The sequence below is a fragment of the Talpa occidentalis genome, unplaced genomic scaffold (genome assembly GCF_014898055.3).
Source record: "Talpa occidentalis isolate TD23 unplaced genomic scaffold, MPIMG_talOcc4v2.1 talOcc4.7, whole genome shotgun sequence".
In the NCBI taxonomy this organism is placed as follows: domain Eukaryota; kingdom Metazoa; phylum Chordata; class Mammalia; order Eulipotyphla; family Talpidae; genus Talpa; species Talpa occidentalis.
The window spans coordinates 107266701-107289119 of NW_023605083.1; the positions used below are offsets into that span (position 1 = coordinate 107266701).

Consider the following 22419-nt stretch of genomic DNA (forward strand, 5'->3'; position numbering starts at 1 on the left):
CATGTTTATGTATAAATAACACATTATATATATGTGTGTGTATATATATAAAACTCAATTTTTTTTCTTTTTCCTTCTGACATTTTATTTTTTTCACATTTTATTTAAATTTTATTTTTATATTCCCCATACAATTACAACCCCCTTATTTTGACCCCAAGCCCTCCTTTCCCCGCCTCCCACCCTCCATAGAGTGTCTCTGGTTCATAGTTGTTTGTTGATGTTGATATTTTCTTTCTTATAATAAAACTCAATTTTTATTTAACTTCCTTTATATAAATTCTGTGTCTTAAGTGATAGGTAACTGCCGCATACTGATTTTATCATCTTATTCACAGGCCATTTTGAAATAATTTGACTCTACATTGAGAACTTACTACAGTTAAAACCTCAATGAAGGGGCCTCCCCGGTGGCGCAGCGGTTGAGCGCTGGGTTGCGGAGCTGCCCGCAGCCTCTGCAGCGCCGGTTCCATGCCCGGCTGCTCCCCGGCCACCGGAGGAGGGTCCCACATGGCGCGCAGACCTCTCCTGCCGCCCGCTGCTCCCCTCAGCAGTGTACTTCGGTCCTTCTGCCTGCTCTGCTCCCCGCTCTGGCTCTGGTGAATTCTCTCACCCTCCCGCGCTTCTGACTGTACCCAGTGCATGTATAAACAAAACAAACAAATAAATAAATCATAAATAAATAAATAAAAATACATGCCTCTTTAAAAAAAAAAAAAACCTCAATGAATAACACAAAGATGAAAACCTCATGTTAACATCCCATTTAGGGCCTCATGGGTTATTCAAGGAGTCAATTGCCTAGTCTGCATAAATCTCAGCTTCACTAAAACTTAAGCATGTTTCTGAAGACCTTGAAAAAGAGCTCTGATGTATAAGACATTAACCACTGCCTGCTGCTACTGATGTGATATTTTCACACAGGGCTTAATTTTTCTTTTCAGAAAACACTGATTTTCTTCATAACACTTAACCTTTTTTTAAAGATTTAATTATTTATGCATACAAGAACTGGGGTACAGGCCAGAGGTGTGGGAGGTGAGGGGATTCGCCAGAGACAGAGCGGGGAACAGAACAGGCAGACTGACTGAAATATGCTGAGGGGAGCAATGGGCAAGACAGGAGAGGTCTACTGAGCCATGTGTGTGGCTCCCTGGCCAGGAATCGAACTCATGCTGCAGTGGCTGTGGACAACTTCATAGGTTGTATCTTAACCCCTTGCACCACCAGGGAGACCCACATTTAACTTTTTAAAAATATCTTAGTTCTTTAACTCTTAGAGAGCTAGTAAATTTAGGAAACTAACCAAAAAAAAAAAAAGTCAGAAGTATGTATCTTTATCCATAGTCTCCAAAGAGTTAAAATGCAGGAATTTCTTAATAGCCTGTCAAATAAGGCACTTTATTTCACTTTTCTTTTTCTTTTTTATCAGTGTATGATCTTATTTGGAAAAAGGGTCTTTGCAAATGCAAATAAATCAAGGTGAGTGCACACTGGATTAGAGTGGACCTTCATCTATGACTGTTGTCGTAATAAGAAGAGGAAATTTGAACAGAAACACAGACATACAGGGAGAATACCACAGAACAAGGGAGGAAGAGATTGGAGTTGCGTTAGGAGACGAGGCAAGAAAGAATTTTCCCCTCGAGTCTCCAGAGACCATAGCTCTGTCAACAATTTGATTGTGGACTTCTATCTTTTAGAACTTAAGAGAATAAATTTCTGATTTTGAAAGACAGCCAGTTTACAGTAAGTTGCTATAGCAGCTCTAGGAACTTAACACAGGCACATAGAATTATTTTCATAATGTACTCTTCCAGCTCCTGCCCTGTGGGAATCTTCTAAGGGTGAGATATGAGGTCAATGAAACTCTCCTCTTAAACCAGTACATCCTTGGTGGAGTTTACAGGAACTATCAACGACTGTCAGCTTAACCTCCAAACAAGTCTCACACATGATCTTTTGTGGAGCTGTCATGTGAAGTGTTAGCAGGCTCCTGTTACTTGGATCCCAATGTCTGTGGTTTCCTTCTCCACATACATTCTAAATTCAGCTTCACATACATCCTAAGTAAGCTGCTGAAGCTTATATCTTTATGTGGAGCATGGGTTATAATATTTCAAATGTTTATATGTACCTCCTTACCTGCTGGATCATCAAAAAAAAATTGTTTCCTTCTTCCAGAGAGATTTTTCCATAACCTATAATTAGTTTTGAATCTCCCATTGCTTTGGGAACATGGGGGAGGAGGGTGGGGACATCACAGTGCAATGTCAGAAAGAAATGTCAGTACATTTTGATTTCTAAATTCAAAAGCTGTTGCTGTATTATAAAGCAAAAAAAAAAAAATATTGAGTAGATAAAGCCAGTCAAAAGAAGACCAGACAGGTAGCTGTTGCTGTATTGTAAAGCAAAAAAACCATTAAGTAGAGAAAACCAGTCAAAAGTAGACCAGACAGGTAGAAACTGAGACTACGACCACCTCTCCTCACCCTCACAAATACACTCCCATCCTCCCCTGTAGGAGTTTAAACTCCAAAGAGAAGAAATGCCAGATAGAAACAAGCCTAGACATACTGCATTTTAATAAATTGAGATATAATTGGATTGTTTCCCTCAAATTGACAAGATTGTTTTTTGCCTCAGGCATGATGGGGCCTCAAGATTGAGTTGTAGCAAACATTTATATTTTATAGACAACCTGCACTTGCAGGCCCCTGAGAGAAAGGGCCTCCTTAAGTTGTGCACACTAAATGCACACTTAGCTTTCCCTGGTACCAGCCTTGCTCTTTATTTGCTGCTTTCAGAGGGTACCTTTTAAGGGTATCTGGACTTTGGCTCCCTCTGGGGCATATCCAGCTCCTTTGGAGATCATTCCAGCAACATCCAGGAACACTAACTGACTCCTACTTTATTAAGTCTTGTGGGGTCCCATATGTCTTTTCTGAGATAGTAACCATTGATAGACTGCCTATTTTCCAAGACTAAGTAAAGGATTTTCTCACATGTCTCTTTCAACTGTAAAATCGAAAAAGCCTTTCTCTCTAAACAAACCCCCCTCCTCCATCACCTCTAGATAATTTAGTCTACCTTCTGCCAATTCAGTATTAAAACTGGTTTGTGTCTTAATATTTCCTATAGTCAGACTTTCTGCTGGAGGCTCTTCCCTCATCTTTCTTCATGTAATTCCTAAAACTGAGGATTACAAATGCAGATTCTGTTATATGAAATTTCATAAAACTAAAGGTCAAAATAGTCACTCATTTTTCTTCCATATTTTTTCAAGAAGTCACACACTTCCCATGGAAGCTTCTATCCATTGTCGTCGAATTGACATTGTAGATCTCTAAAATCTATGAATATAAGGCTGATGTGATGACTACTCAAGGTTCCTGATCTGCAAAGAATGAGATAGCAATAGAAGTATGTCATTTAAATTCCTTTGATTTTAAACACAGAAAGTTACTGCTATATGCAAAGAAAATAAGAAATAGTTAATTGTTGAAGTAACTTACAAACCCTGGAAAAAATAGTAGTCTCTTTTTATTTTGATATTTTATCATTTTTAAGTGTACAATTCAGTGGCATTAATTATAATCACAGTATTGTGCAATCATCACCACCATTTATTTCCAAAATATTTTCTTCACTCCAAACAAACTTACCCATTAAGCAATAGCTCCTCATCCTCCCCTTTTTTCAGTGCCTGTAACCTCTACTCTACTTTCTGTTTCTATGAATTTGACTACATTAGCTACTGTATTTTAGTGGAATCAGACAATATTTGTCCTTTTGTATTTGGCTTATTTCACTTAACATAATGTTTTCTTTTTTAAAAAAATATTTATTTATGCATACAAGAGCTGGGGTGTAGGCCAGAGCTGCAGGGAGGTGACAGCATTCACCAGAGACAGAAGGGGGAGCAGAACAGGCTCAGATCTACTGAAATACACTGCTGAGGGGAGCAGCAGAGCAAGACAGGAGAGGTCTGCTGTGCCATGTGGGTCAGCTCCCTGGCCAGGGATCAAATTGCAGTGGCTGTGATAACTTTGTAGTGCTGAGACTTAACACTTTGGGCCACCAGGGAGGCCCAGCATAATGTTTTCAAGGTTCATTCATCTGATATCATGTATCAGAACTTCATTCCTTTTTATAACTGAATAATATTCCATTATCTGTCTGTATACTATGTTGGTTATTTATTCATCTCTTGATGGACACTTGAGTTGCATAGGTAGTTTTATTTCTCCTGTTCCAATTCAGATAACTTTTTTTTTTTTTACCTTTGTCCTATTTAGATTGCAAATAATAATAGCCCAGGGAATTCACAAAACTTCTCTTTAGAATGTTGCCATAAGTCATCTACCTTCTAAATTGCTTCTATATGGCTTCAGTCAAGATTGTAATTCCTGGGAGGTAGAATCTGCACCGACCCAAGATCACTGGTGGCCAGTTCTGTGGCGGATATGTTATGAATTACAGTTTGCTCATACACCTTTCCTCTGCCTAGTGGGTGAGTCTTCTGGCAGAAGACAATCCCATAAACAAACCAGCAATCTGATGTGCAGAAGGCTGACTTTGTTTTCTTGTTCATTTGGTAGAGATAAGTAAAAAGTTCAATGTTGGTATGTCCCCAACCACTCTGGTAGATTAGGATTTCTGTGATAAGTAATTTCTTTATGGATCAAAATATAAGACCTAATGTCAAGACGAAGAGGGAAGCCCAGGCACTCCTAACCAACTAGAACCTGCCTACAATTCTAAGAAGCAGAAGGATGATTAAGTTCATTGTGTACTAAAACCTGGAACCGAGGGCTCCATGGTGGCACAGGGGTTGAGGACAGCACTATCAGGTTACTGTCAGCCGCTGCAGCGCGAGTTCAATCTCAGGCCTTCCAGGGAGCTAACCCACATGGAGCAGCAGACTTCTCCTGCCTCGCCCGCTGCTCCCCTCAGCAGTATGTTTCCATACATTTGCCTGTTCTGCTCCCCACTCTCTCTAGTGAATACTCTCACCCCCTCACCTCTGGCTTACACCCCAGTTCTTGTATGCATAAATAAATCAATCTTTAAAACATATAAAACCTGGAACCCAGATGATACCCAAGTTTGTACAGCTCACTGTGAACTGGCAACAATCTGCATCCTGAAACAAGATGTAATATTTTTCTTCTCTACTAACTAGTGTCCTCAAAAGGCCTGGTTTCCTCAGAAAGGGCACACCCTCTCTGAAACTGGATGTCATTTTTCTAACTTTGGATCATTCCAGAATCAGGCAAGAGTGACTCTTGCAACATAATTTCATACCTTCTAGTTTGAAAATGCCCCCTGGTGGACAGAACTTGTATAAGAACCAGATGTAACAAAGTCACTGATAATGGATAGGACTGTGGGCCAGGTAGGGCTGATTTAAAGAAATCCTTCACTCCGGTCCATTTGTTACAGGGCAGGGAGAGGGGCAGCCCAATTCCCGCAAACCTGCCTATTCTAAATGGGTTCTGCCATCCACCGCATCAACACAAAACATATGAGACTTTAATGGGAAGGAACTTTAATACAATTAGGAAACAATACAGAAAAGGCAAAGAATATAGTTTCTAAATCAAGCACCCAATGTTACCCGTCCCCTCATGGGTAAAACTCCATCCAAATGGGATTGGCCCAGAGCAAGGCCCCAAAGCCTGCCACAAGGCGAAAGCATCTTCCAGTGGGGACCCTCAGAAAAGGGTCAGAAACAACCAGACAAGCCCAGAAGGAAAAGAGCAAAATCAAAATTAAGATAAAAGCTGCCATTGTCACCTCCCCACGGGTCTCACCCACATCTGGGTCACCCAGTCCAAGACCAAAAGGCAAGCGCAGTTTCTTCACGTGTCTCTAGGCTCCATGGGCCTCCTCCAGGTCTCCTCCTGGCTCCATCCTGCTTCCTTCCTTAGTCTCTTCTGCAGCTTCTTCTCTCCCTGCTCAGCTCCACCTTCCATTTGGGTGGGGCAGGGAACCTGGGACCTCCCCCTTTCCTGGGGACCACCCTGTTACACATTCAGCACACAAACTAGCCAAAATAGCCTTGGATACCTTTTCTCCTATCTTTTCTGTGTCCCTCCAAATGAATCATGATACCATCATTAAGAGGAAAATATTTGATGTTCATGGTATCATGTTGGCCAAGTTCCTAGCTATTGTGATAATAAGATATTTTGGGAAAGTATATGAAATAAATGTTCAGCTACTAGGCACTAAAGTATAGGGAATAAAGGTCAGGTACTAGGCTAATTACATTAATAATTAGCATGTCACATTGTCCACTCTCCTTTCCTAAACTATGTAAGTTGAGCTTTGTGAGCAGTGTTTATTGTGGAAGAGACCATCCGTGGCTTTGGAGACTAGGCTATAAAAGGGAATGTATACAGGACTTTTTCAGATCACCCACTCTGGGGACACCCTCTCACTTCTGGCTTACACCCCAGTTCTTGTATGCATAAATAAATAAATCTTTAGGGCCTCCCCGGTGGCGCAGCTTTTGGGCGCTGGGTTGCGAAGCTGCCCACAGCCTCTGCAGCGCCGGTTCCATCCCCAGCTGCTCCCCAGCCACCGGAGGAGGGTCCCGCATGGTGTGCAGACCTCTCCTGCCGCCCGCTGCTCCCCTCAGCAGTGTACTTCGGTCCTTCTGCCTGCTCTGCTCCCCGCTCTGGCTCTGGTGAATTCTCTCACCCTCCCGCGCTTCTGACTGTACCCAGTGCTTGTATAAACAAAACAAACAAACAAACAAACAAATAAATAAATAAATAAAACATGCCTCTATAAAATAAAAAAAAATAGTAGAAAAATAAATAAATAAATAAATAAATAAATCTTTAAAAAAAAACCTGGAACCCAGATGATTCCCGACTTTGTACAGCTTATTGTGAACTGACAACAATGTCATAAGAACCATGTCATAAGAATACCCAAATATCCCTGAGAAAGGCCCAAGGAGGAATTAACACCTTTTACTGAGAGAAGGTGTAGCTCCCACAAGATTTTCATCTCAGTTATTGTGTGTCTCAACTCTTGAATTTCTACTGAGAGCTGATTTCCATCCTTTACTAATATTGTGTGTATGGTGAACTATTGCCACACTTCCCTTTAGTTTTTTAGACATAGTTTCCTTTAGTTTTTGGATATATTTATATGTATGAAGTTGATGGGTTTTTTTTTTTTTGCCTGATAATTCCAAAATCTGGATCCCCTCATGAACATTTTCTGTTGGTTATTATTTTCATTCTACATGTGGCATAATTTCAAGGGTTTGTTGCTGTTTTTCTTCTCTTGTTGATGATTATCTGTATAACAACTTTTAAAGACTAGATTCCATATTCCCTGCAGTATGTGGCCACTGAGTTCTCTGTGAGCTTTAAAAAAAAAGTTTTTAAAGTTCAGTGTTTGTAGACATCACTCTTCAGTATAAATAGTGATAAGCCAAAGATCATCATATCTTTAAATACCTCATCTTTATGTCTTCCATCCTCTATCAAGGAAATCTGTGTGAGAAGCAATGCAGTTCACCAGACTGCCTGCGTTTCCATTTTTCTGCTTGCAAAGAGCCTTAAAGTCAGACAGAAACGAGAAAAGGGGCTTCTCCACGACCATGTCTCTCCCGGGCATGTGCATACCCTTGTAGAGTCACCTTATAGATGCCGTGGGATGACGGGTCACTTTTGAAGTTCCCAATGATTACCTAGTTTTCCAATATATTCTCTTAAATTCCCAGTGTGTCTCTTGCAACCCCAGCTAAACGCAGAGCCTTAGGCAGCGGCAATGTTGCCAGTAGATGGCTATTCTGATAATGCCCCAGGAGTGGGGCTTCTTTTCTGCTGAACTGAGTTCTGAGTCAAATTAAACAGATGCAACTTTCTACAAATAGAGATTTGCGAGACAACTGCAAGTTCAGAAAAAATATTGACTGTCTGGGCTGGTGCTTTTTTTTTTAATTTTTTTTTTAAGATTTATTTATTTATTTATACACACAAGCACTGGGTACAGTCAGATGCGCGGGAGGGTGAGAGAATTCACCAGAGCCAGAGCGGGGAGCAGAGCAGGCAGAAAGACCGAAGTACACTGCTGAGGGGAGCAGCGGGCGGCAGGAGAGGTCTGTGGGACCCTCCTGCGGTGGCCGGGGAGCAGCTGGGGATGGAACCGGCTCTGCAGAGGCTGCGGGCAGCTTCGCAACCCAGCGCCCAGCCGCTGCGCCACCGGGGAGGCCCTGGGGCTGGTGCTTTTAACTAAGCTCCACAAGAGGTCAGTCCTCGCCACTGATACAGCTGGCTTTTATGACTACCACAAAACTGAGCTGGGAGGAAGGGCAGATGGAACTAGCTTCCCATCCGCAAGCTAAACTATCACAGAATCCCTCTTTGTTGCCAGAGTTAGGTAGCTTCTCCTAAATTATTTTGATTAATTTTCAAAGTTCTGAATTGCCAGAGTTTAATTGTTTTCTTCTTCCTCCTCCACTTTTTCCTCCTTCTCCATCTCCTCCCCCTTCTTTTCCTATTTTTTGTGGGAATGAGAGTTCACTGAGGTCCTCGCTTTGCTATTCTGGATACTGATCTCAAGGCAAGCTCATTCCAAAACATGATTCTTCTCATGTATCATACATCTATGTAGTAGAGTCTTTATTTAAAGTCTGTCCTGTTTTCACCAAACTCAAGGGCGGGTTGTGAGTCTCCATCACATCATGACTTAAGCTTATTCTGATGTAGAATACTCCAGTTATCCTTAAGGTGTATCGCTGCCTTAAATGGAATGTCTAGAAGTTATTGAAACCCACTTCATAGAGAGCATCCAACTAGCCTGCTGTGCATAGAAGATCACTTACGGATAGCTTACCTGGATAGAAGGTGATAACTTGAGAGTATTGTTAAGTTCACTGTACAGTAGCCCTTGCTGGGATAAATCCCAGCTTATTCCTCTTGTTCTGTGTTTTTAATTCATCTAAGATGTGTTCTCTATCCAATCACTGCTACCTATGGGAAAGGGAAAAGCAACATGGGCTATCTGAGGAACTAATTCTTCCTAATTCTGGACTTTGCACCTGGCATTCGTAGTGCCAATCTATAATGTCTCCTCTTCAGACTCTCAGTTCTTCCCCTGAGAATCAGTACATGTTGTGTCCATGTCATTCACGACTTTACTGCTGAGACATGAATTGTGTCTTTTTGGGGTCCCAGATGGTAGTCTGACAAGATTTATTTCCTGTCTTTAATGAGTTTTGTTATCCTGCAATGATTGAGTGTGAGTAAAAAGAAATATACAACCACCCCTCTATCTCCATGCAACTGGTTTAAATAATCAAAAGAAAATTAACATCAGTGATGACAATGTACATCACTGATAAAGCAATAAAGGGAGACAGATATATATACAGCGGTCATGGAAGAATTTCCGCTAGATAATGACCACCTGGGATTCAATGTAAGAAAAAACACTATATACAATCCAAGAGAATAGTGCAGTTTCATAGAAACTAAGAAAGGATACACTTTCATGGAAACTAAGAAAGGAAATCCTGGAAGATTCCCACTAATACCTTGGAATTGAGAAAGAAGATCTTCTAGTAACAGCTGCCTTTTGGAGGAACTCTTTCTGCTGCTGCTGATCAACAATATCTGAAGGTAGCTGCACAGAAATTAAGGAAAAAAAGGAGGGGCGTCTCTGGTTGTGCAGGGGTTAGTCTCAGAGCTATCTAGCGATTGTCAGCAACTGCGGCACCCCCAGCCAGGGAGCTAACCCATATATGGTGCAGCAGACCTTTCCTGTCTTGCCGCTGCTCCCCTCAGCAGTGTATTTTAGTAGATCTGCCTATTCTGCTCCCCACTCTGCCTCTGGTGAATCCTCCCACCTCCTGAACCTCTGGCCTACACCCCAGTTCTTGTATGCATAAGTAAATAAAATAAATCTTAAAAAAAAAAGAAAAAGGAGATTATAAAAACAGAAAAACTTAAGAAGAGATCTTTCCCTGACTGCACATCTCATTAAAGCAGGTAGATCATCTCAGTACTGGCAGACATTTCCTTATTCTTGGGGGCAAATGACTCATTCCATGAGACAATGACCCTTAACTTAAAAACAGCCAAAAACTAAGTCAATAACCTGTATCTGAAGCAGAAGCCTAGTCAAATAGAAAACCAGATACCAAAGATTATTACCTGGTGCAGCAATTTAAACAAACAATGGGGAAAAGTCCACCAATGCAAACTTCTGGACGAGATGACTCTGACTTCCTATCAAATCTTGTGCAGGATGCTAAAATGCCAAACTGGTTATTTAAACTCACATAATGAAAGACTTCAACAGCAACCAGGTAAATAGTCAGGGACCCAAGGAAAATAAATGCACAATATTTTTAGTCAATTATCATGTCTATCTAAATCAGAGGTTGGCTAAGTCGGAAGTTGGTTTTTTTTTAAAGATTTATTTTTTATTTATACAATAGCTGGGGTACAAGCCAGAAGCGTGGGAGGGTGAGAAGATTCACCAGAGACAGAGTGAGGAGCAGAACAGGCAGACAGACCGAAAGCACTGCTGAGAGGAGCAGCAGGGGAGACAGGAGAGGTCTGCCGTGCCATGTGAGAATCTCCCTGGCCGGCCAGGAATCGAACCTCAGCTACAGAGGCTGTGCTCAACCGGCTGCACCACAGGGGAGGCCCCAAAGTCCAAAGTTTTTTTTAAAGAGCTAGAAAGGCATTTTAGACTTTGTGGACTAAGAGACATAACCAAAGCATTTACGTAGGTGCTTACATATATTTGAAAAGTAGGTGCTTATATATATTTGAAAAGTGATCATTAAAAATGTAAAACCCATTCTTAGTTTGTGGGATATTATCCTCACTCAAATATGAATAATAAGTAAATGCATCAGGTCTGCGACTCTATTATGAAGCATAAAAGAAAGGGATAAACATAGCACACACAAGAGCTAGACTATTACTATATATAGATAAAGTACTTTTGGTCATGACAGAAATCCAATTCAAAGTAGTTTAAGTCAAAAAGAATTATTAGCTCAAATACCTGAAGACAGGGGTGGGTCAAAATGGGGGGAGGGGCAATGTAGTCTTTTTCTTCTATATCTTTTCTCAGCTTTTTTTCTATCATTCAGTCACTTTCATTCTGCAGGTATAAATTAAAAGAAATATGTATCATATTGGAAATATGGACTAAGTGAAAGATTTGGGAAAAATAAAAATGATCAAAACTGACCAAGAAAGATCTCTATAAATGCATACATAAATGTGATTTAAGAGGTCTCCCTGGTGGCGCAAGGGATTAAGCACCACACTATGAAGCAGTCCACAGCCTCTGCAGCAGGAGTTTGATCCCTGGCCAGCCAGGGAGCAACCCACATAGTGCAGCAGACCTTACCTGACTTGCCCGCTGCTCCTCTCAGCAGTGTATTTCGTCAGTCTGCCTGTTCTGTTCCCCGCTCTGTCTCTGGTGAATCCTCTCACCCCCTGCATCTCTGGCCTGTACCCCAGCTCTTATATGCATAAATAAATAAATCTTTAAAAAAAGAAAGAAAGAAAGTGATTTTAAAACTAAGACGGAGCTACAGAGTGAGTAGCCTTTGCCTTTAAGTAGGCTTTTGGTGGAGAAGCATGAAATGGTAGTAGAGAAGAGGAAAGGAACCAACCAAGAGTAAGGAACAAGATTCTCAAGTATATACTCAAAGCCTGCAGATTCAGAAATTTTAGCAGCACTTATCTTCCTACCATTCGTCATTAATCTTTTTTTTTTCAATTTTATTTATTTATGATACAAGAGCTGGGGTGTAGGCCAGAGGTGCCGGGATGAGAGGATTCACCAGAGACAGAGTAGGAAGCAGGACAGGTGTACCTACTGAAACACACTGCTGAGGGGAGCAACAGGCGAGACAGGAGAGGTCTGCTGCGCCTTGTGGCTCAGCAACCTGGCCAGGGATTGAACTCATGTGCAGTGGCTGCCAATAGCTTCATCATGCTGAGACTTAACCCCTTGTGCCACCAGGGAGGCTGGCATTCTTCATTATTCTTGCTATGGGGACAGAAACAACAACATAGAATTTATTCAAGGAATGGTATTTTGCTATCAACTTTGACAGAAGAAGGAAAGGGTATGAGGGAGGCAAGGGTGCTCTAAAAAGAATAGTAGAGATGATAAACCAGGGAGGTCAGACTAGAGAGGGAAGGAAGTGAGGCAACGATGGGGCTGTTAAGTTGGTGAAAGACATATCAAGAACCTATAGATTGGATCTCCCTGGTGGCGCAGCGGTTGAGCGCTGGGCTGCGAAGCTGCCCGCAGCCTCTGCAGCACCAGTTCGATCCCCGGCCACCAGGTAAGGGTCCCACATGGTGCGCAGACCTCTCCTGCCGCCCACTGCTCCCCTCAGCAGTGTATTTCATCAGTCTGCCTGCTTTGCTCTCTGCTCTGGCTCTGGTGAATTCTCTCACCCTCCCACGCTTCTGACTGTACCCAGTGCTTGTGTAAATAAATAAATAAATAAATCTTTAAAAAAAAAACGAACCTATAGACCTCTCTTTTTATTTGTCAATCAAACCTCAATGAATTTGGGTGGTGGGGAGAACCTATAGGTCTTTGTATTATGTAAGAACAGTGGTAGTAAAAGAGCATGGGAGATGTGGACAGAGATGGAAGATAGAGAACGGCAAGTACATTGAAGTCAGCAATTTCTAATATGGGGCAGTTTCTAGTATACTCATGCGTGAGCCCAGCTGAACAGGAGTGAACATATATGTCACCTGAGTTGAGGAAGTCATGAAAGTGTGAGGTTACGGGGTTAGTGGTTCTTCCAAAAGAAAGTGAAATTATCGGGCCTCCCTGGTGGCACAAGGGGTTAAGTCTGAGCACTATCAAGCTATCACCAGCCACTGCAGCACGCCTTTGATCCCCAGCCAGGGAGCTGACCCACATGACTCAGCAGACCTCTCCTGTCTCGCCCTGCTTCCCTCAGCAGTGTAGTTCATTCAGTCCGCCTGTTCTGTTCTCCACTCTGTCTCTGGTGAATCCTCTCACCACCTCCCCCTGCACCTCTGGCTTACACACCAGTTCTTGCGTGCACAAATAAATAAAATAAATATTAAAAAAAAGAAATTGAGGGCCTCCCTGGTGGCACAAGGGGTTAAGATGCAACCTATGAAGCTGTCCGGAGCCACTTCAGTGCAAGTTCAATCCCCAGCCAGGAAGCTACCCACATGGCACAGCAGACCTCTCCTGACTCGCCCACTGCTCCCCTCAGCAGCGTATTTCAGTCAGTCTGCCTGTTCTGTTCCCACTCTGTTTCCGATGAATCCTCTCACCCACTGCACTTCTGGCCTGTACCCCAGTTTTTGTATACATAAATAAATTTGTTGTTTTTTTTTTTAAAGATTTATTTATTTATTTATACAAACACTGGGTACAGTCAGAAGCGCGGGAGGGTGACAGAATTCACCAGAGCCAGAGCAGAGAGCAGAGCAGGCAGAGTGACAAAGTACACTGCTGAGGGGAGCAGCGGGCAAGTCAGGAGAGGTCTGTGCGCCATGTGGGACCCTCCCCCGGCGGCCGGGCATCGAACCAGCGCTGCAGAGACTGCGGGCAGCTTCGCAACCCAACGCTCAACTGCTGCGCCACAGGGGAGGTCCTAAATAAATAAGTTTAAAAAAAAAAAGAAATTGAAATTATCATGCTGCTGGCACAATATGGGAGCAGAGGTAGACAAAAGCCAAGTGGTGCAGGCTCTTATACATGTAAATAAGACACACAAACTAGTGGACAAGGAAAAAGCAGTAGAGATATTTTTACCCATCTGAGAGGAATACTGGTCTGACAGTAATGGAAATGAGAAAAACTCAAAATTGTCTCCATCTTTTATGAGGTGTGAATAATAGGAGACCAAGAACCTGATAACTCAAAAGGATAATACCAGGAGTAGGAATTTACAACAAGACAAGAAAGCAATGAGGGAGGGAGATTATGGAAAAGAATGCGGGGGAGTTTGTTTATAATGGAAACAAATATCCAAAAGGCACAGTGGAAAAATATTTTAGAGAAATGGGAGGATGAGTCAGGAAAGAGAAAAAAGGGGCTGGTTTGGAAGTAAAGGGTGGGGGGGAAGAGTGGGAGTCATACAGGCGAAATGATGAGAGGCGCGTATTTACGTATTTGAGGAGAAATACAGGAAAGATAAATGCATTCAGTTGGCCTCTGGATGAAACTCTAAGGTCTTGTTTGGTGATCTCCTTAGATGTTTATGTGCAGTGACATCCATTCACTGTCAGATGAGGCGGATAAAATGTCTTCTTTCGGCAAAGAATCTCCTTGCCCCGCTCACTGTCCACCATTAACTCTATCAAATCTACCTGCAATTCTGATATGTCCTTAACCTCACTTCATTTCCTCAACCTTTTCCTATATGTAAATCTAATCTCAATGACATCGTCAATTGTCCTTTGGGGATTTTTTTTTTTTTTTTAAGATTTATTTATTTATTTATACAAGCACTGGGTACAGTCAGAAGTGCGGGAGGGTGAGAGAATTCACCAGAGCCAGAGCGGGGAGCAGAGCGGGCAGACCGATGAAATACACTGGTGAGGGGAGCAGGAGAAGGCTGTCGTGCCATGTGGGACCCTCGCAGGTGGCCGGGGATGGAACCGGTGCTGCAGAGGCTGCGGGCAGCTTCGCAGCCCAGCGCTCAACCGCTGCGCCACCAGGGGAGACCCTCCTTTGGGGATTTTATTTTTGTACTATGAATTTGTTGATTGATTTGTTTCCTCCTCTCTTTACTTGTGAAAGAATAGGATTATCGTTACACCCTCCGGATTTCATAAATTGAAGGTAAATCCTTCTAGGATGTTAAAAAAATATTATAGAGACCTTATTAGAATGAGGTCAGTAAGCTGGAAGAGAGTGTCCTTACAAGTATAGTCCTCAAAGTACAGGGCCCAAAATGCCTTTCATCTCCAGCAGGAAGGGATGCTATATTTCCCCACAAGTGGAGGGAGGTTCTTCCAGAACCTATGTAGTGGGTTGCAGACCATTGTTTTGGGGAAGTACATATGAGTTTCACTACGAGATAGGTACTCTCTGACTTGCCCTTTTCGGTTGTTGTTTTTTTGTCGTTAAAATAATTGATTGCTTTTGTTTGAAGTAGACAAGGAAGATTGACAGAACTCAAAGTTGTGACAATTAAATGTACACTACTTTGGGGCCTCCCTGGTGACGCAAGGGGTTAAGACGCAGCACTATGAAGCTATCCACAGCCACTGCAGCATGAGTTCAATCCCTGGCCAGGGAGGTGACCCACATGGCACAGCAGACCTCTCTTGTCTTGCCTGCTGCTCCCTCAGCAGTGTATATCAGTAGATCTGCCTGTTCTGTTCCCCACTCTGTCTCTGGTGAATCCTCTCACCCCCTGCATCTCTGGCCTGAACCCCAGCTCTTGTATGCATAAATAAATAAATCTTCAAAAAAAACCAAAATAAATGTACACTACTTGGTACATTGAAATAATTATTTTCATTGTACAATTTGGGAAATAGGAAAACATTCTTGAGCTCAAGCAAATTTTTAACTTCTAACTTCTAATTTTTATGTGTTAAATGGAGATATTAGTATTTGCCTTCACAGAACTGTGGTATTAAAGGTTATTGTATAGTAGAAGTCTAGCATGAAATAGGTATTAAACAAATGGTAACCATTATTTTAATTTTTAATCCACCCAAACTATACTGGTTAGGTTTCAGAACAATGCAGTTAAATAAGAATTATCATGTGGTTACCTATATAAGACTATTGAGAGTTTGAGTGAAGTAATTATGCTTAAAGGTAATCTTTGTTCAATTGGTGCCACACCTTAATGTTCACAAGGTCATCTTCCCGAGTTTTGATTATAGAGTAAAAAGAGAAAAAGCTTGCCCCCGATACCACATCCTAGATTCTAGAATCTTAAAATTCATTTATACCAAATAACAGTTCATCTGATCCATTTATTTGACATATAATCTGAAGTGAATCCACATTACCGTGTCTTGAAGAGGTTATTATGCGAGATGTTTAAGGAAATAGGAGTTAAACTGTGTCTTCAAATTCTACCCTTAATTTTCAGAGTGATCTTGAGCAAATAATTTATTTTTTTCAAGTGCCAGTTTCCTTGTCTATAAAATGTGAATAATAGAGATAATAATAATAATAATAATAATAATAGAACCCATACCAAGGAGTTATTATAAAGATGAACTGAATTCATATATGTAAAAGTGCTTGAAATAATGCTTGGTACACAATAAATGTTAACTATTACAGTAATAACTTTTTTGCAACTTTCCATGGTCATCTAGAATTATGGATGAAGATAGGTGTGGTTTTAGAATCAATTTTGCCAACACCTTTCAAGACCTTTGTGAAACTGAGACTCAAAATGAGAAACAAGTTGGTAAAGTCATTGTGCTTGGCACTTACTAAATTATCACTTTTGATGGTCCCCAAAACTCTTAAGATAGGTGCCATTATTGTCCCCATTTTATAGGTGAGAAATTGAGCTAAGAAAAGTGAGTTCATTTGCCCAAGTTTTCACAGTGGTACGTGGTGAGGCAAGATTAGAAACCAGAGCTTCTATTTATAGAGTACACACCTCATAAATTTTATGCCATTTTGCTTTTTAAAACCAATTGAATTCCTAAATTTCGACACCAAAACACACAGTCAACAAGATTTGGGCTTGGAAATTTCCAAAACAGGTGTTTCTAGTTAGCACCAAAAGAAAGTAGTTTACCACTGTGTCACCTAACTTCCTGGTCAACTTGTCTACATAAATTAATTGCTAAATGCTCCTTTAATAAGTAACAATACAAAGGGATTTTTCGTACATTGTTATGAAAAGAGCTCACTGTGGGGCGATGGGCTTTTACCTAATATTTATAATTTCTTACCCTGTCATCCTTCCCCTTGCTCTTAGCTGATGATTTCACTCCTACTTCACAGAGAAAATATAGGATTTCACTCCTACTTCACAATGGGCAATAAATTCTTGTGTCCTACCTCTCCTCAAACCTACAAACTTACCTGCAATTGTTGCCTTTTACTTATTTTCATAGGGGTGAAGCTATCTCTTCTAAGGGAATTTTCTCTATAAATTAAATCTCTAGATTAGCATCAGCAGCAGCACTTGGGAGCTTACTAGAAATGAAATTCTCAGTTCCCATCCCACACTTCTGAAGTCAGAAATTCTGGGTGTTGACTCATAACACACCAGGCAATTCTGATACACACTTAAGTTTGAAAATCACTGTTCTAAGTCCTTGCCATTCTCAGTTTTTCCTTCTTTTTTTTTTTTTAAACACATTGTGGTTTTTTTTTTTTAAGATTTATTTATTTATTTTATTTATACAAGCACTGGGTACAGTCAGAAGCGCAGGAGAGTGAGAGAATTCACCAGAGCCAGAGCGGGGAGCAGAACAGGAGACAGACGAAGCACACTGCTGAGGGGAGCAGCGGGTACAGGAGAGGTCTGCGCACCATGTGGAACCCTCGCCCTGCAGCCAGGGATCGAATTGGCGCTGCAGAGGCTGCTGGCAGCCTCGCAGCCCAGCGCTCAACCGCTGCACCACCAGGGAGGCCCAGTTTTGTCTTCTTAATCTCTTTTGATCTTTCCTGTCATCATTAAAAAAACGAACTTGTTTTTTCAATATTTAAAACCAAATTATCCTAGCTCTTTCGCTACTTGACTCTCTCCTTCCATTCAGACAGTTTTCTTTTTTAAAGATTTATTTTATTTATTTATGCATACAAGAGCTGGGGTATAGGCCAGAGGTGCAGGGGTGGGGGGCGGGGTCAGTGAGAGTATTCACCAGAGACAGAGTGGGGAGTAGAATAGGCAGATCTACTGAAATACACTGCTGAGGGGAGCAGCAGGCAAGATAGGAGAGGTCTGCCGTGCCATGTGGGTCAGCTCCCTGGCTTGGGATCGAACTGGTGCTGAAGCAGCTGGCGATAGCTTGACAGTGCTGAGACCTAACCCTCTGAGCCATTGGGGAGGCCCCAGACAGTTTTCTTGAATGGCTTGCTTATTCTACAATCAGGGTCTCTTTGTCATCACCTCTCACTCATTCCTCATTCCATATCAGTCTAGATTTGATCCCTACCCCATATTGGAACTTCTGAGGCAAAAGGAACTCAAGTAATTCCTTATGGATAAATTCAGTGGGTGATTTTCAGTCATACACTTACTTGATCTCCCAATAGTACTGGATACTAACCATGTTTATCTTCTTAAAATTCTCCTCCTTTTGCTTTCAAACAGGACATTCTTCCCCATTTTCTCTACCTATTTGTCCACTTATTATTAATCTTTCTCTGGTATTCACCCCTTCCACACCTAACCAGGATGCCAGTCTAAAACAGGGTTTCCCAGTGTCAGCATTCCTGATATCTTGGAATAGACAATTCTTTGTTGCAATGGTTGTCCTGTGCATTATAAAATATAACATCTCCTGACCTCTATCCAATACAGTAGCAGCCCTCTTTCCAAAATGTGGCAAACAAAAATGTTCAGGTATTATTGAAAGTCTCCTAGTGGGAAAAAAAAATTGCCTATTGTTGAGAACCACTGGTCTAAAAGAAATTCCATGTGACTTACTTCTGGTAAGCACTAAGAGAGGATTGCTGAAGGCTTTGGGAAAGTTTTTCACTTGAGAAAGAGCTATGGGAAGTCAATTGTTTTCACATGGAGGAAGCATGTAGCATGCTTGTAGCACGTAGCATGTAGCATGTAGAATGCTACATGCTTTCTATAACTCTGGATGAAGAAAAAGATGGCTTCTGATGACAGCATAGAATGACTGGAACAACCAGTCCTGATCTTTGATACTCTGCTTCCTCTAGATTTAATACACCTTCCACACTTGCTTACTCATTGCGTTGCCTACTGCTGTCTCATGCCTTTGTACCTGTTTTTAGTCTTTCAGCCTGTCCCCTTCAGATTTATATTTTATTTCAACTGGTTGGTTTTCTTCTTTCCTTTTCCCATTGGATACTAACTTTTACTCTCCTCCACTTTAGCATGAAGGTAGCCATCTCATTACTGTGAAGACAACTTCCAGCTCCCAGGCCTCAGAAACAATTTTTTGAACAACTGAGGGGCATCTGGAACATAGAAGTCACGGAAGAAGTCTGGCTGGGCTCCAGAAGTCTCTTTCACCGCACCTTTAGCTCACTGGCGCCATCTGCTGATACTAGATCAGGTTGCTGAATTGCTCCAACCTGAAACCAACTTTCCTTGAGTTTTAAGAACTTCCTTTCTCCTGTGAAAGAATTGGAATTGAGAAATAGGAACAGGAAATCTGAAATTTATGGGTTCTTGGAACTGAAGGAGATATATATTCTTTTTTTTTTTGAAGATTTATTTTATTTATTTTATTTATTTTATGCATGTAAGAGCTAGGGTGGGGCCTCCCCGGTGGCGCAGCGGTTGAGCACTGGGTTGCAAAGCTGCCTGAAGCTTCTGCAGCGCCGGTTCGATCCCCAGCCACCAGGCGAGGGTCCCACATGGCACGCAGACCTCTCCTGACTTGCCCGCTGCTCCCCTCAGCAGTGTATTTCATCAGTCTGCCTGTTCTGTTCCCTTCTCTGGATCTGGTGGATTCTCTCACCCTTCTATGCTTCTGACTGTACCCAGTGCTTGTATAAATAAATAAATAAATCTTAAAAAAAAATAGCTAGTGTGTACTCCAGAGGTGTGGGGTGGGGGTTGGGTGAGAGGCTTCACCAGAGACAGAGTGGGGAACAGAACAGGCAGACTGACGAAATACACTGCTGAGGGGAGCAGCAGTCAAGACAGGAGAGGTCTACTGCACCATGTGGATCACCTCCCTGGCCAGGGATTGAACTCATGCCGCAGTGGCTGGCAATAGCTTGATAGCACTGAAACTTTAACCTCTGCGCCACCAGGAAGGCCCAGATATATATATATATATATATATATATATATATATATATATTCTTGAGGGACTAGGAGTATGTTTTGGGGATATGTGTTTTTGTCTATTTGAGTCCCTTCATCCCCAGTGCCCAAACAGTCCTAGTCCATGGTAAGGGCTCACTAAATATTTGCTGAGTGAATGTGTGCTGATGAACAAGTAAAGGGCTTTCAGATGAAAAAGGCATAGTTGAGGCCCTTTATATTCCTAGAAAGATAAAGAGAACAGTGGCCTTGGTTTCCTGGTAAGTCCCTGTTCAAGGTCCTCCTTAGGTGTGGCTAGGGTTCCTGCCCTCTGGATCTGTGAGATACCTATATATTTGTAGAACACATTCTTTTTTTACTTATGCTGTGAGGGGGTTGGCTAGTCTTGCCAGACTCTCTTCTACAGTGATAGTCTTACTATGATCATATGGTCCATTCAGAAAAAGGAATTTATTCCCCAGTCTTCTACACGTTAGGTGTGCCCATAGGAACAAAATATGGTCAACAGGATATAAGCAGAAGTGTTCAGAGCTGTTTATATGACACACATGCTTGGGACCCGAGAAATCCTAGCTCCCAAAGAATTAATAATGGTAACCTGAGGGCAAGGCTTGAGTGTAGGAAAAAAAGGTGAGGGGGTCCAGTGGTATGTGGTGAAGGATTATGGGTGTTTTGGTGGTGGATGTGGTGTGGTAACATACATCTGAAGAGGTGTGCACCTATTCCCCTAAATGACATAGTGTTTGTTCTACCATTTGTAGAATGTCCAGCTGTGCTGCCCCAAGCTTGCCTCTCCATGGATAATGAGAGCTTGAGGGATGGCGTGCACTCTGCTGACTCTTCCATAAACAATCACCAAAAGACTCCTTGTTGTGAGTGTGTCATGAGTCTCTAGAGTGTTTCTCACACCCTATACCTGATAAGTAGGTACTCTTCAAAAATCTCTAAGTCCACAGCTCACCAACCACAGAAATATTATAGATGATTAAGCCATAATTTCAAGTGGATACTAAAGAGTCCCCATGTATATCGCTTGCTGAGAGTATGAGAAATCCACCTTTATTGCCACTATAAAATCTATGTTTAGTAAATTATTATACTACTCTAGGCAGACTAATTTGTTTCATAGTAACTATGGTTTTCAATCCTTATGATTTCTATGTACCCTTTCAAAGCCCCACTCAAAAACTAAAAAACCTACAGATAACTCAGGAAACTACCTGAAAGGCTCTCCAACAAGATCAGATACAAGGAAACCAGAGACATCCTGCAGGGGAAGAGGAGGGAGAAGGATTGGAGGGAGGGACAGAAGAAGGGAAGGAGAGAAGGAGAGGTACAGGGTCCGTGGTGATGGTGCACAGGTCTATGGGGACTATACCTGGGGTGGGGCAAGGGGAGAGCAAACATTGTTTAAAAATGAATAACGTAAAGGGCCTCCCCTGGTGGTGCAGTGGTTGAGCGCTGGGCTGCAGAGGCTGGCCGCCGGGTGAGGGTCCCACAAAATTAAAAAAAAAAAGAATAAAGTAAAAAATATATAAAAAATAAATAAAACAGAAAAATAAATGAGGGAGGAAATCTGATTGGTCAGAATTCTCACCACTATCATTAAAAAAAAAATTTAAGGTACGAGGAAAGGGTATCTGAGAGGAGATAGTGCCTAGATTTTCATTATGTGCATTCCATCCATCTAAGCAAGAAGACTGCTGTAGTGGGTTTATCCAAATGATAGACAATTTGTTGACCTTCTGTTTTCAGATAGTGATTCCCAAAAAGGAGCTTAAAAAATTCCTTCCTGGGCCCCCCCCCCCCCCGGTGGTGCAGGCGGTTGAGCAGCGCACTGTGAAGCTATCCGTGGCCTCTGCAGCTCGGGTTTAATCCCAACCGGTCAGGAAGATTCCCACATGGCCCAGCAGACCTCTCCTGTCTCACTCACTGTTCCCCTCATCAGTGTATTTCAGTCAGTCTACCTGTTCTGTTCCCCACTCTGTCTCTGGTGCATCCTCTCACCCTCCCACGTATCTGGCCTGTACCCTGGTTCTTGTATAAATAAATAAATCTTAAAAAAAAAAAGAAAAGAAAATAGAAGAAATTGATCTTATAAAAAAAAAAATTCCTTCCCAAGGCCTTGCTGGTGGTGCAGGGGTTAAAGTCTCATCTCCATAAAGCTATCACCAGCCACTGTAGCATGATTTCAATTCCTGGCCAGGGAGCTGACCCACATGGCACAGCATAAGTTTTACTTATGTTAAATTTACATTAACCATGGATAATGACCATTATCAATTTGTTTTCATTTAATATTATTCAGTTAGTATCTTACAACATTATTTTTGAGATATATCCATATTGGGACAAAGTACCAGTTAGGACTGCTTCTGGTGAGAATAATATAAAATTCAAGTAAGAGTAACTGAACAAACAGGGATTTTTATCTTTTATATAAAAAAATCCTC

At 41.8% G+C, this 22419-nt stretch overlaps 1 long non-coding RNA gene across 2 annotated transcripts in view; it reads right to left on the reverse strand.

Moving 5' to 3' along the window:
• Window positions 1-3212: 3212 nt before the first annotated feature.
• LOC119232538 (uncharacterized) overlaps window positions 3213-22419 on the reverse strand; it is a 33129-nt gene continuing 13922 nt past the window's right edge. Inside the window, exons 4-7 of one of the 2 annotated variants that reach the window (XR_005122143.2) lie at window positions 11047-11145; window positions 9563-9651; window positions 8863-8999; window positions 3213-3397 (exon numbers count right to left, since the gene is read on the reverse strand). This is a non-coding gene — a long non-coding RNA (uncharacterized LOC119232538). Of the gene's footprint in view, window positions 3398-8710; window positions 8769-8862; window positions 9000-9562; window positions 9652-11046; window positions 11146-22419 lie in introns of those variants that run through there. The other variant, XR_005122142.2, reaches the window with a different exon arrangement.